We start from the raw sequence: 12,890 nt of genomic DNA on the forward strand, positions 1-12,890 counted from the left end.
TGGAAACTCATTTCTGGAAGCAAGAAAATGGGTAGAAATTTTTAGAAAGAAGGAGGCCTGCAATTAGAAGCAAACCTATTTATGTTGCGGAATTTCCACAAGTGTCAAGAACCAGAGGTACAGTTTAACTTGACATCCCATGTGAGATGCGTGGTTGAAGATAGAGAGATGTTTGTGTGACTACAGAAGAAGAATGTTAGATCATGTTCCTCCAGTCATCTCTAGGAGCCCTGAGAGCATTTAATTCACAATAACTGAGGAACATGCCCAGAAATTTTTATTTAAATTAGAGTAGATAGCATTCAGATATCACAGGTCATTTTGCCCTTCAACCAGGGCTGAGAACCATTACTCTCATAAAAATTGTCCACTATTCGGAAAAGGAAGCAGGTTGTGATTCAATGGTCCTGCTCAAGATTTCTCATCTAACAGCCCTGCGGTAGGACGAGGAGCATTTGACACTCTCTAAGATGTCTTTTCATTGACTGTCCTGTCTCCAGTGTTGCTGGTTAGATGTAGTGTGACTTACTTTCAGCTAATCATGACAGCTCACTGTCCCCAGACAGTTCAACCAGAACCTAAAGATTTTGTAGGTCACACGTTTTTTTTATTTGTTAAGGGGGAAATAACATCACTTTCAGGCACTATTGCATTCCCACCCCTCAAACAGTTTCTCTGTTGTTCACACATGCCACTGTGCTCCCTGAGGAAAGAATACAGAACAAAAGAAAGAAACAACAAGGTTGGTCAAGGAGTTAGATGCCCTTTGGTGTTGATTTTAACACCACGATCACTGCTCTGAAAATTAGGAATGCAGGCTGTTCGTGCCATGAATTTTCATGTCATTATGTTTTCTTGCCATGAGAGCCATTTTGAAATAAAACAATATTGCTCTGAAAATGGAGTGCTGTCCCTCGAAATGAAGGCAAATGAGGATTTAGAACCCTTGCAGGTTGTACTGTCAGTACTAATTTGAGTGCTGAAATTCCATTTACAAACCTAAGTAAACAGGAATGTAGACAGCTTGAACAAGATGAAATTGTGATATCGCCCCAAGGAACAAGCTGATCAGGGAGAGCTCAACATGCATTTGAATCAAGAGCATCTGCATTAACTGTAACTCTGCTTCATATAGTCTGGGCTGGACTGGCACAAGGGATGCTTAACCCCTGACACCTGCATTAGAGGGCACAGAGCCATACTGTAGACATTCTGATAGCACTTCCAGATTTCTGCAACACATGGGAGCTAGTGCTGGGCACTGACTCTGTCCAATTCATCAGCAACCGTCTATCACAGTGGACTCCAGCAAATCCCAGTTCCTGAACTCATCAGCTACAATACCTATTTATGCCATGTTGGGGAGCACATAACACTAAAACTGAACTGGTACTAAATTTCAGCATTAAAAAGTCTTCTGATTTAGACAACATGCCTGAAAACATGTGACAGAATTTTTCACTAAAGAAATGACAGAATTTTCTTTATATAATCAAACAGCCTAGCAGTTTCCAAAATCTTCTATCACTGAAGTGTAAATCTTATAAAGCTACAAAATGGAAACTTTTCTTTTTATGTGAGTCCTGTATAAATCCACTGATGCTGTCTCTGTTTGCCAGGTCTGGTTTGAGTTGACAGCTTAAAGTGGCAGTGTGCTGTTCGAATTCATAACACTTTGGTTTTAGAGAAACCACCTGTGAATGGTTACAGAGATGCAGCCCAGCGACAGAAGGAGCAGGTGCACTTTTGTGTATCATGAAAGGTTGAACTGCCGGGAACGGTGAGCATTGTATCAACAAGCCTTGATCCAGGAGAGCTAATCAAGCGGAGGATAAAATTCAGCCTATGTGTCCAAATTCCCTGGGGGAAGCAAAACCGACACACGTGCACACAGGCAAGCGTTAAATGAAGATCCTCTTCCATAAGAGGCCTTAAGTCTCTTCTTCTAGGTAATAAAGAGAAGTATGTGTCTAGAGTTTTATGGAATACAAAACAACTTTTCCCAGTAACTAAAACAAAAAATTACCTCTCACCGTTTGGCTGTATTCATTATGAAGAAAGAGAATTTGAATTAGTAGCATCTTTCATCACATCTTGATCACCAGAGGCCAACTGAAAACACGAACAGACAGACAACTACCCTTTCCTAAGAGTGAATATGGAATTGAGAGGAGTGAATGAAAAGCAAATGCCAGAAATGACAGGTTTGTAATTTGTAATTTTTGAAATGTGTTTTTGCCACATACATGTACTTATCCAAATGTCTATTTTCTGTGTGTGTATTTTGTAAAAATAATCAGGTTGGAGGCACTGATTGCAAGCCCACATGCCAAAACCCTTTCTGAGTAAATTAGAAAATGGGTTCTGACTCTCCAGGTTGACTACAGCTCAGTCGTAGAACTCTGGCCTACTCCTGCCACTACCAGCTGCTTTTGTATATGGGCTAAACATATCTAACCTTACTAGTTTTTCTTCATGGCAAGAAAAATGTGGCTTTATCCTTTTGTGTGTTCTTTAAGTTGTCTTAAGGGGAAAGAGAAATAAGGATTACTATTTGATGTATTTTCATACAGAAGGGATAACCTACTAAATTAGGACTTAAACCAGAGATTTTTTTTTAAAGATTTATTTTTATTATTTTGTTTATTGAAAAGGCGGATATACAGAGAGGAGAGACAGAGAGGAAGATCTTCCGTCCGATGATTCACTCCCCAAGTGAGCGCAACGGCCCATACTATGCCGGTCCGAAGCCAGGAGCCTCTTCCAGGTCTCCCACGTGGGTGCAGGGTCCCAAAGCTCTGGGCTGTCCTCTGCTGCTTTCCCGGGCCACAGGCGGGGAGCTGGATGGGAAGTGGGGCTGCTGGGATAGAACTGGCACCCAAATGGGATCCTGGGCGTGCAAGGCGAGGACCTTAACCACTGTGCCACCGCGCTGGGCCCGTAAACCAGAGATTTTAAACCAACAGTCCAACTCCCCTTAAAGAGAAAACACGATGTCTTTTGGATGTCCACATTTGCTTATTTCTAGAGACAAATGATTTGCTAGCAATTCTGAGAAGTTTAGCCTTAAGCTAAGGTGTGGAGAAGTTTATAATATATAAATGTCTACAACATTCGGGACAGTGGTTAATTGCTCCTTGGTATGTCTTCATGCCTTATCTGACTGTATGATGGGAAACCTTGCTCCCTTGTTATGGAGTCAGCTTCCTGCTAATGTACACCCTGGCTGGCAGCAGGTTATTGTTTCCGGTAATTGCATCCCTGCCCCGCCCCCAGGTCAGAAGTCCAAAATGAGTCCTCAGCTCCTGGCTTCAGCCTGGCACGTTGTGTGTTTTGCAGGCACCATGGAAATGAACCAACATATGAAAGACTTTCCTCCTCTATCTGCCCTGCTACTTTTCAAAAAAGAAGGAAAGAAAAATGCAAAACAGCGAAATGGAAAAAATAACTATGCAAAAATGTAGTGTTAAAATCTCTATTATTTAAAAAAAATTGCTGGTATTTTAGAGTCTGAATTCACCAAATTTTCTTGTAATTTTCAAAATGTATTGCAATGTTGTAGGACAATTTTATTTGAAAATGTATAGCATAAATCTTTAATCTTAGACACTTAGTAAGCATAGCTTCCTCCTATAACTTGTTTTCTCTCGTTCATTTGTGGCCCATGACTCTGTGTCTCTTTAATATAATGATCCACATTCTTCAGAAGTAAGTGGTGACTTATAAGTACAAATAATAAATGCAAATCATTCCAGGTGGCTTTGTGCATCTTCCTGTATCATGTGATAGAAGGGGAGGCCCAAGTCATTGAACGATTGCGCCTCACATGGCAGAATTGTCTTCTTTCCATTTTAAAAATGATTTCAAGAATTTTTTTCTGGGTAACATGTTACCTAAGTAAGATTTGTTTAAAGGTTTACACATGTGTATATATTTATAATATATATTTCTCTATAAATTTATTCTCTCCATCTATATCTTCTCTCTCCTTACATATTCTTTCTATGTATTTCTCTATATTTCTATATCTTTATTCCAGTTTACACTAACATTTCATGATCTTTTGACAAGGGCCAATTGCTGAAAATAACCTGTATGACATTGTGACACAATCTGTATCCATTTTTTATGTCTCTAACAAGTTTTTTGTTATGATAGAGGAATTAGTTTAATAAACACCTTTATAGGAAACAGAAATGCAATTTTATTGAACTTGATAGAACTGATTTGATCCATTCTGTTCTTTGTTCTCTTTTGACAAATGAGAACAAATGAGCTTTATACTTCAGTTTCAAAATGAAAAGCAGTTTTCTTTACATAAATCTCATTTTCTATTTCGATATTTATATATTCAGATTTAAGCTATCTTGAAGATGGTATGGAATTGTCTCAGGAGTTTTTTAATAGTTAATAAAGAATATATAACAGCATCCTCTTAGAAGTTTCCTGATGAACGTCTCTCCTTATCTCAATTCTGATATTCAGAACCATAATCTTGTCTATTTTCCTTCCCACTCAAGTCTTTTATTTCTTAACATTAGAATTATATAGTTATTGTCTATTTCCAAAGGTAATATTTAAGTGACGCAAGTATTTGCAGTTATTCGAAACTGTAAAATGTCCTTCAGCTGGGAATGGGGCTTGTTGCTCACTTGTGGCATGCCGGGCACCAGCTGCGTTCAGGCCAATGCCCTTTCCTGTACTGCGCCTTTCAAGTGGCCGATGCCCTGACTTTGCATCCTGTCTGGGTGACAGTGACAAACTTGTGTCCTGGCCTTGAAAATGTGCTTCTTCTTTCCAACAGGACAATTGACTTTTGGCTTCCACACAGCTTGGAATGTCATTATGTAGGAAGTGTGACTGTCTCAGGAAGGCCTTCCTTATCCACGCTTAGGATGTTGTACTGAACAAAAGCCTTTTTGGAATTTAGACTCCTGTTTCCAATTTGAGACCTGTGACGACCAGAATCCACTCAGTATTGAGTGCAATCATATGTGAGGAAATAAAATACAACATGTGACATCAGATTATCTCCTTGGAATTATATAAAAATATCATGTGTTTATTTATATTTATTTTTATGTAAAAGACAGAATTACAGAGAGAGGGAGAGAAAGAGACAAGAGGGATATGATCCATCTGCTGGTTCACTCCCCAAATGGTTACAACAGTCAGTCTGAGCTGGTACGAGTTTGGAGACAAGAGCTACTTTCTATCCCCCCTGTGAATGCAGCTGCCCAAGAACTTGAGCCATTCTCCAGGCTTTTCCAGGGAGATGGATGGGAAGAGGAGCAGCTGAGTCTTCAAGTGGTACCCACTTGGGATGCCCTTGTGGCAAGCAGTTGATTAGATTGCAACGCCACTGCACTGACTCCTGTTGAGTAATTTTTAAAAGTAAGATTTTTATTTCAACATTCGGGCCCAGTTGTGGGATGGGCAGAAACACATAAAATTACATTAAATGCAGGATGTACAAATTGTTATAAGAAATAGAACTAAGGACATAATTAAATTTCATGCTTCCCTGAAAAGTGTAGTTATTTTTGCGTACTGATTTTTTTTTTGTTGTTAACTGCATTACTATTTATAACTAAGCCACAAAATTCTCAAAAACTTTGAAAAACAGGAATAAAGGCGTTTTTCATATGAAGCAAAACTTGTGATAAGTGTCTTCATTTATTGTTGCTTTATCTTATTCTTCATCTTCCTGCAATTAACTTTGCCTTTTCACTGCTTATGACACACAATGAAATCAAAGTATGGACCTATATATTCAGGGTATAGAACAATAGTAATTAAATGGTTACTGACTTGTGATGAATAAACAACTTAACACAAGGAAGTAGGTGTTGAACTGACTGCTAAGTTGTTGCCATCATCTCTAGTCTTGATATATGCTTTTTTCTATATGTCTCTAAAGATAACTTCTTCCTTAGAATATAAATGTATATGTAAAAGTAAATTGAGTTGGGACCAGCATGACACCATGGCAAGCTAATCCTTTCCCTGTGGCATTGGGATGATTTATGGGCCTCTGTTTTGTTGTAGCTACTTCACTTCTGATCCAGTTCCTTGCTAATGACTGAGAAAGCAGCAGAGGCTGGCTCAAATGCTTGTGCCCCTGCACCTGCTGGGGAGACCTGAAGGACGCTCTGATTGGCCCAGCTCTCGCCACTGCCACTATTGGAAGAGAAAACCAGTGGATGGGAGATCTGTTTCTCTCTCTCGTTGTTACATACACTCTGATTTTCAAGTAAAATAAATAAATGATTTTTAAAATGAAATTGAGCAATACCTGTGTTAAGAATTAGATGAAATAGATCTTGCAAAACAAAAACACTTGGGGGATTGTGTGTCTCCAGTTTAATAAAGTTGTGTACTGTTTTGCTTCTTGAATGTGCTTCACTCTTATGTTAGTTTCCTTGAAAACTTTGAGCTGAGACCTTTCTTTATTGATTGGGATAGAAAAATAAACAAAAGGTGGCATATCTAGGACAGATGGTTAGGAAGATGGCAATGGTATTCAAAATGAGAAAAAAAAAAAAAACAGAAGAATTTACGAAACACAAGTCAGAGGAAACAGCTTACAGTAGCAGGACCTGAATTTAGGACTTGTATTCAAACTTACTTCATCCCCTCTAATTGCATGAATTTTGGCAGTCTCTCTCTCTCTCTCTCAACATCGAAGTCTTTTCTCATAAAGCAATCCCTAGGGACAAATCCTAGAATATCATTATCATGAGATTTCACTGCTTGCTTCTGTCTGAATTCACAATAAGAAGAAAATGAGATTGATATCCATTTCTTCTCAGGGAAATTTGTGAGCAGTGGCAGAGCATTGAATAATAAACAATCATGGTTGATAAATACAATTCACCATGAGCTATTCTAAAATTTTTTTAAAAAATTGTAGCTTATTTGTTATTATTCTTTTTCTGTGCCATGTTTTTTAAACTGGAAGACATCTCTACTATTTTCAAAACATGTTTCTAAGTTTAGAAAGTTGACTCAACTTATAAACACTTTAACAAAATAGTATGCAAACAGAATTTGTTAATTTAAAAATTGTTGGGCTGCTTTGTATTGGAGCTGAGTGCTACCTCAAGTCATAATTTCATCATAACTGTTCTACAGCTGGATTTTAAGGAGGAAACACAGTTATTTCTAGGATATATTTTTAACTGAAATACAAAGCACCCTATTATTATGAAACATTCTGAGAAAACGAAACAAAAACTTAAAGGATTACCAACTGTTTTATAGATTATCCACATAACTAAAATATGTATCATTTAGTGCTGTTTAAGGATTGCCTTTATAATTTTTGAAGAAAAACGTGTCTGAAGTGACAATGATAATCATCTACCTTTTCTTGCTACTAGGAAAAGCAGTTTGGTCTATGGAGGCACTTAGCTAGAAGAGGACACTTGACGTTTCTTTTGGGTAAGATGTATTTAATAAATACTGGGCAATTACTGAACAAAACATCTTCCCACATTTAAGTAGACGAAGCTAAGAGACACATTTTGAATCTTGGATTGGCTGTTGAGTTTCTCCTAAGACCTCTATGTTCTTAGTGATATCTGCTCTTTTGCATCAATATGGGTGCTTCTTATCTTTCTAAGATATATTGGTCATCTGAAATAAGTTTTGCATCAGTAATAAATGTGTGGTGACTGTGGTGACAGCAAGTTCATTGATCTCTATTCCAATAATCCCAGATGTGCAATCAGATGCCTTTATTGACTCCACTTATTTATAGGTTTATATAACTTTCCTCAGCTTACAAGACTCAAGATAGCAGTTTATCATCGCGATTGTGCCTTTGAGGCCAATAGTAAAAACACCACCAGCAGCTTATGAATAAAGTCAGTTTTACTTAGGCCTATCTTCATACAATACTACTGTCCCATTAAAATAATAGCTTCCTTTAAATTAAACCTTGCTTTATTGTTTTCATTCATGTTGTAAATCTTTCTTCCCTTGTACCTTTATTTCAACATATGCATATTTAACTTTCAGTGACCAACATCCACTTTTAAAAATTAATAATAACCAATCTATTAAAAGATGCTCTTAGAAACCATGACATTAATTGAAACCCTCTAAAGTGTCTCATGCGTTTGCTACATTTTAATAGCATTTGAATTAGTTTAGAAGCAGTTTCTTTTATAATAGATTTAAATGTGTTCAAAAAATTCACTTGTAGATGTTATTTGTCCTTCACAATCTAAAGTATTAGTGTAGAGAGTGTATATTTAGCTACTGTGGGATAGCTACCAAAAAGACCCACCAAACAGTGAGTTTATTTCTCCATAGATTCAACTGACTGGCAAATTAGAGACATGTTCAGAAAATAAATGTCCCCCATTGTGTCCTAATTGTCTATTAGTCATCTTGCCAAAGAAATCCAGCTGTAGCGTTCTTGCGGTGATTGAACATGGCCCCTGGGGTATGTCTGCCATTTCAAGGCAAAGGAAAATTCCAGCCCAAATAATTGATAGTCTGGGATCTCTCTCTACATCTTTTCCTTCTTTTGTGCCCTCATCCTTTCAGATTTAACACCCAGGATGACTGCTTTGTCTTAAAATTGATGCTTTGCTTACTCCTTCATTCCCTTTCTTTTGCACCCATAACTCTTGACCTTCGTGAGAATAAAACCCACCCAGCCAGATCTCTGTGCAGCACTGACAATAAGTGGATGTAGTGTGTAGTTCAGGCAAGGTCTGTATTCATATGCAAATGCCAAGCCAACTGCAAGGTGCATTTCTCATGATGACAGCATCGACACAGACATAACATGTTATAATAACTATTTTTTTTTCAGTGAAGAATACATTTATTTAAGTAATAAACACTTATGTTCTAACATTGCAAAATGAATGCTGATCGGACTAATCTAGGTGAAATGTATCAACCACTATAAAAATGTAAAAAAACATACTTCAAAATCCATACAGCTCTACATAAAAGGGCTTCCAGAATATAAAAACCAACACACTAAATGAATAGCAAACAATAGGACTTGTATTATAAAAAGTATCATGTTGAACATAGTTTCTGAGTCATAAAAAGTATTTATATCAAACTCATTTTGACTTGAATATCAAATAATGAATCTTTTAAGGTTTGTTTTGCCGACTGAAAGTTCTAGGCTATTAACAGTATCTTGCAGGATCAGTCCCCAGCTCTTAGCTAGTGGCAGTCATAGTTAATCAATCATAGTTAAACAATCATGTCACTCTTGTTGAATCCAGATTCAGCCTTAATCATCACCACATGCACCAAGTGATATAGTAGCTGTCTAACAATATTTGTTGCAAAACATTGTACTTTCCATCCCAGTTTTAGGCAACTCCTCTGTGCTTCAACAGTTGCAGATCACTGATACAAAATAGAATGACTCATAATATCTAAAAACATTTACTTTCATATAACTTTGTGCAAACTATTTCTCCACTAAAAGATAAATTGCTCATGCCAAGAAGCATACAATTACTTTATAAATTTCAATTACCAATGGCAATGGGATTAAAAATTTCTTCTCAAATCACTTTCTAGTGTTTTTGTTTTGTCAATTTTTCTTAAAAAAATGTTGCCTATACTTGTTATTCACAATACATGATCTGCAACTTGGAAACTTTTTTTCCCATTTGGTTTTCATTTCCACTGCCATTTTGATCATTTTCTTCATTCACATTAACAATTACTTCCATACAGTTAAATGTAATAAACATTATCACTCATTTCATGCTTTTGTCTTTATATATATATTTCTAATTTGTTGGATTAATAAAGATACTCTTAAAACCACTAACAAAAAAAAATTTTCATTTTTCTCTCAATTTCTAAGTAATGTACATGCCTGCTGACCACTTTCTTACCCTTGCAATTGCAGAAAAGCATCTCTCCTTTGTATTTTTTCCAGACTCCATATTTGTCATCCCTACTTGGTCGTTGAGTAATCAACCAAAACTGAGTGTTTTATCTTCTATGTGAAATCTCGCTCTTCCTTCAGAATTCCCTGTTTAAGCAAAAATTCCTATTACAGATATAAGCCCTCCCATTTAAATAAAAGTGAACTTTGTCTTGTGCTCACACCTTGTTGCTCAGACCAAAAATGTGAAAATCTGTCCCAGGGCTTCATCTCATCTTTTGCCATCCTTCATTTGATTTGCCCCGATGTTCTCAATTCTCATGAATTGGTCGAAGTAAACTTCCCTGTTCTGCTCCTGTCCTATCCAAGCCATTCTTTATACTGCTGCCCAAGTGATTGTTGACCAACTCACATGCCACCACTAACAAGAACTCTTCTATAATCTGCCATTGTTATTGACAGCAAATCCAAACTTCCTACAGTGGTCCCTTGGCCTGGCGCCTCTGCAGGCCTCAGGTTATGATTCACTTCATTTCTTACTGTACCACTTCTATAGTGAATTTGTCTCTGTTCAATAAACAAGCATTCAAACAACATCACACACTTCATTCCTTCATCCGTGCACTGTCCTACTCTCCTCACCTCTCCAATGTGTGGGTGATGCTATAACAATGACCAGAGCTGAGCTAACTTGAAGCTAGGAGCCAGAAACTTCTTCTGGATCACCAATATGGGTGCAGGGTCGCATCACTTTGGGCTGTACTCGACTGCTTCCCCAAGACACAGGCAGTGAGCCAGATGGGAAGTGGAGCGAGCTGCCAGGATTAGAACCAGCACCCATATGGAATCCTGGTGCATTCAAGACAAGCTCTTTAGCAAATGATTATTACTATAAACCAAATATTGTGTACAAACTAGAAATACAAAGATAAATAAAATAGGCTGTTGTTTCAAAATATTAGTGATGGGATACATTAAAGAATTGCTTCAGTATCTTGAGCTATAATAAATATGGTAAAGGATATGATATATGAAACAAGGGCAGTATGACAGAAAATGGAGGACTGAGCTTTTGCTAAGGTCCAGTGGTCTGATCGAAGACTTCTCAAAGGAGAGGTGACTGTGCTCTGGATAGAACACAGGCATGTGCATGTTGTCTTGCAGAGGGCAAGTCACTGCTTGGACAATTATATGCTATGTTGGAGTGCTTCTTTGTGTCCTGGAAATGCAGCTTTCTGCCAATCTCCATATTTGCCGGCATAAGCTGATGGCTTACTCCTTTGGACCCTGCCAAACACGTGAAAAGATGAAGGTGGATTTCTAGACTCCGGGTTTTGCTCTGGCCCAACCCTGGCTGCTGCATGCATTTGGCGAGTCAACCAGAAAAAAGATCTGTCCCTCCCTCGCTCTCTTCCTCTTCCTCTCTCCCACTTTTTCTCCATATTTCTTTCACTCTGGTTATCAAGCATATGAAAATAAATAATAAATAACCAAATTATAAATAAATAATTTTTACACAATATAAGGTGCATGATATATTTATGAGAATATGTACTATCACTATTAAGAGTTCAGATCACAGTCTATATTATCTAAGAATGGGTACTCCAGCGTATTTTTCCTTTCCATTAGCCTGGAATATCTTTTTCCATCATTTCCCTCATCATTGAGAGTATGAACCCAAAAATCATACTGTAATTAAATGCTGGTTTTGTACTTGTGACAGTTTTTCAAATGACACTATCCAAAAAACACAAAGCAAAACAAAGTGAAACACCAAACCATCATATATCATTTTACAAGAATGGCATGGGGGTTTGTTCAATGAAGCCGCAACATCATGAAATCAGGAAATTCAGAATTTGGAAAAATTTTGAGGAAGCAAATTCTACCTCGTGATAATGAGGATCCTATTAAGAAGTGGGAGCCATAAGTTGTAATAAGTGTAAGAGACATCGCATTTCAACCATAGGCATGGGTGGAGATTGTTTGGCTCCTGATTTGAACAGTCCAATGCAAAAGTACATCATGAGCTGATCATGACTGGATTTTGAGGAAGAATTCTTGACTCATACCTCTTGAAACGATCTTGCTGTTCTTGAGATGCCCTTTATGTTTTAAATCTACCTGTCGGAAATATTTACAAAGAAGAATTTGTAATTGGGTTTAAAGTAATCCGCTAGAGAAGGGGAGCTTAACAGAATAATATAAAAAACGAAAATAAACGTAAGTTGTTAGTAAGTAATAGGTAGGTAAATGTGATTCAATTTACAATGAGAATGATTTAAATAAAGATAACATTTGCCATTTACCTCACATCAATGTTATCTCAGATAATCTATGTATTATTTTATTAACCTTATTTTATTTTACTTCTAAAATACGATGGTAATATTAAACTTGTACATAGCATTGACATGTTTGCGAGGATTAAATCAGCTAGTTATGTAGTATTACCAATATTAACCATTTTGGTGAGGTGATAAAGTTCATGAACAAGACATCCTGGACAGGAAAGTGTGTATATAAGAAATCTATTTTAGGAATGAAAGTTGGAAAAATGAGAAACAAAGTTTTAAGAAAATGTAATCGCTGTGTCAGGGATCAGTGTACATATTTGATCAATTTACCTGTGCTTCTGGAGGTTGAACTTGAGATATTAGAATAGAGAAAAACCCTTAGAGTGCACGTTCATGGACTGCAGATTTCCTGTAAGGTTTTCTAATGCTGTTTCATCCACAACCACATTTCATAGCTCACTACCCATGATGCTTTTAATCTTGTGAGTTAATAGTTTTGCCTAAATTCATCCAGCCTACATAAATCATCAAAACATATATTCCCTGCTATGCTAAATATGATTTATTATTTTATTAATATTAATATTATTCCATTGAATAGGACCTCTCTTTGCATTCAGAGTCCATGTTCAGTTTTCGCCTCCTTGCTGTACTGTAAGTAATAATTGCAGTGGTGTTTCTAGCTACTGCACCACATATGGGTATGTGTGCAA

This window comes from Ochotona curzoniae, unplaced genomic scaffold (genome assembly GCF_017591425.1).
Source record: "Ochotona curzoniae isolate NIBS_2020 unplaced genomic scaffold, NIBS_Ocur_1.0 contig_4148, whole genome shotgun sequence".
Taxonomy (NCBI): domain Eukaryota; kingdom Metazoa; phylum Chordata; class Mammalia; order Lagomorpha; family Ochotonidae; genus Ochotona; species Ochotona curzoniae.